Genomic DNA, 3,252 nt, shown 5'->3' on the forward strand with positions numbered 1-3,252 from the left:
AGAGAAGTAAAAAATATTTTAAAAACTTCAAATTTGTTGGCTATAAATGACACATTTAAAATACCAATTTTCAATATTTAAATATAAATTAGATGGTTTCTCTTTTTTTTACTCATTTCAATTTACAGAAAGTAAACAATAATGTTTATTATATTTTTCAAGATAGAACAAAAGAGGACTCAGGAGATTCAACTAAATCTTGGATTTTTCTCATATTTGAACATAATCCTCAAAGTTTTAAACTTGTGACTATACTTGAGCTTGTTTACCTCCACCCCAGAAAAATTTACTAAGTTATACACACCTCAAGACGGATTAATCTAACTCACATAATAGGGTCGACAGAATTAATCCTTAACTATATTTTATAAAGACAAGAGCTGGTCATTTTTTAACTTGTTAGTTAGAAAGATGGCTTGACATTATAAAGGATATTATTACACTAATAGTTTCCTTGTAAATATTTAAATGCAATATACCTAAAAATCATTTGGCAAAATATCTATTAATTCTTAACCATAATTATAACATGAAACTTACTATAACCAGGAAACATATGCATAGTAAATGAGCCTATATATTTAAAGTATGGAAAATCCTAACAGCTGTGCCAAAATCTTTGAAATAAATGTATTTTTATTCCTTCAGTAAAATGCTATTAGATAGAAAATTTGACACTATATCTCAATTTAAATCAGGATGAAATTTCAAGCAATAAAAATGTTCACCATTTACCTCAGAGAGCAAGTAAAAAATATCGGGAATCTTGGGAGAACATTAAGACTATATTCATGATACAGACTTCATTTCTCTGGTTCAGACAACCAAGATGAAAAAGGATCCAACTCTCCAGGTTAAAATATTTTCCTTTATTCATCTTTTATGGCCATTTATCTGTATATACCTACTTTGCAGTGTTCTTATGAAGATGATTGAAATAGTTTTCTCTAAAGTGCTTAAACTCTTAGGAGGAAAACTATGCTGTAAGAGTAAATTATTATTATCTTTATTATTGTAACAAACACGGGGATAATTATTTTTGAATCCAAAAAAGCAAGGGGAAGTGTGATTCTGCATAAGAAAACGACATGGTGGGTGGTAATGGTTTTCACGTCTATAAAGAGCAATACAATAATTTTCACATTGCACTGCTTATAACATTTATCCTCTAAAGGACTTGCTTAATGTGCTCACTTTCAAAATTTCTATCTTTCCTTCTTACATAAATTTTCTAACTTTCGTGCTTTGCAACACTGGTATAGGCTTAGCAAATTTTTTTTCAATGGGGTTAATTTCTTGCCAAAAAAGATGGTAAAGGACCCAAGACTTCATGCACAAAAATTTACTGTATTGTTTATTTTCTTTCATACAGCAGTGTTAATGAAAATTTGAAAGTTTCAATGGCAGTTTTTCTTTGCAGTTTATCCTGTGATTATCTCTTGTTTTGCTTAATGTAACACAAAGTTAGAGACCATCCTGTTATCTTTATGGAGAACCTTCTTTGTTTATACTATGTTTCTTGGCTTTATTTAAAAAAAAAACTATATATATATATATTTCTCATTTGTATGAACTGTATATGTTGTGTGGAGAGTTTCTTGTATGCTAATCAATGACATTTCTGATAAAAACAGGAGAATAAGTCCATTCCCTGGGCTTGGTGTTTACAGAAAAATGCAAACTAGATTTTGCTAATGACTGTAGGTGAAAGCAGAAACATGGTTACCAGTTTTGAAAATGACAATAAGTCCAGAAGTCTGTTCTTAGTTCATTTTTCCCTTTTTAAAAAATTATTCTATCTCACCTTTTACATATAATCTTTCATTTCTCTTTCTCTTCTGATATCTCTGCATTTGAATTTTAGATGGACATTCACTTACATACACATATTTTTTTCTCCTCAGCCTTACTATACATATCACACTTAATTAGTCACCGGGTTTAGTCAATTGTAAAGTTATTTCTGGAAAGGCATGCTACCTTCCCCTTTCTACAGGTGGCAAGGCTTGGTTCTATGAAGGAATAAAGATCAAGAAGATATCTGATAGATTGAGGCACCAAAAATTGTTGTTTCTACTTTTCTTCTTAGCTATTCTAAGATGTATGACAATAAAAAAAATATTTGTTATTTTCTATTTCGTAGCTGTTTCTCTTTCTTGTTTATTTTTCTCTAGATTTAATAAATACACTTTGAATTGCATATTATTTATATTTTAGTTGTCTTTTAGTGACTTTGGAAAGAGAATTCACAAGTGAAATTACATCCTTATCATTTCCTTACTCTGATTTTGTTCAGTTTTAGAAGTTTCCCGAGAAAAGAAATTTGAATGCTCCTGGAAGCATTCTTTATCAAGTTCTTCTCATTTTGGAGATGCTTCATGACTATCAAAAATGTTTGAGTACTTTACTTAAAGAGACAGACATATGTCAATTGCTTACCTATAGCTTTCAAAAAATATGTCATGCCGGGCTCGGTGGCTCAGCCTGTAATCCTGCGCCTTTGGGAGGCTGAGGTGAGTGGATTGCCTGAGCCCGCGGGTTTGAGACCCGCCTGGGCAGGCGAGACCTCATCTCTACAATAAAATCAAAAAATTAGCCGGGCGTGGTAGCACGCGCCTGTAATTCCAGCTACTCGGAAGGCTAAGGTGGAAGGATCGCTGGAGCCCAGCAGGTCGAGGCTGTGGTGGCCGGGAGCAGCCACTGCACTCCAGTCTGGGCGACAGAATGAGACTCCAGCTCACAACAACAATAACAACAAAAAAATGTCATAAAGACTAATAGTTCTGAGGTAGTTGCCTGTGTGGCAGTGGTATAGTCAATTGGACTTCATGCTAATTTCTGCATGTGGGATGTAATGGATGTTAGTGGAGTAGGACTCTGAGGAGCTAATAGGTAAAAGTAATCCATAGAAAGTATTTTTGTAAACTTCTGTACTTTATTTACTCTATATTTGTGAAAGTAAGATGTTTACATTTTAAGATAATAAAATGAATTAGGTTTATTTATTCTAAATCAATTTTAAAAATCAATAATTAATTCATTCAATCCATGCACTGCTCTAGGCTTTTGGCATACTTTGTTGAATATAGTTGGCCAAGATTATTTTCTTTGTGGGGCTTACACTTTAGTATAGAGGGACAGACAATAAACATTAAGTTGCTAAATAATGAGAAGCTGATGGAATACTGACAAAAAAAAAAAGTAGAGCATGAAGTTTGGAAAGTGCTAGGAGTCCATGAGTAGGCTGAAGTA

Source organism: Carlito syrichta, unplaced genomic scaffold (assembly GCF_000164805.1).
Source record: "Carlito syrichta isolate Samal-C Ts95f unplaced genomic scaffold, Tarsius_syrichta-2.0.1 Scaffold303417, whole genome shotgun sequence".
Lineage (NCBI taxonomy): Eukaryota > Metazoa > Chordata > Mammalia > Primates > Tarsiidae > Carlito > Carlito syrichta.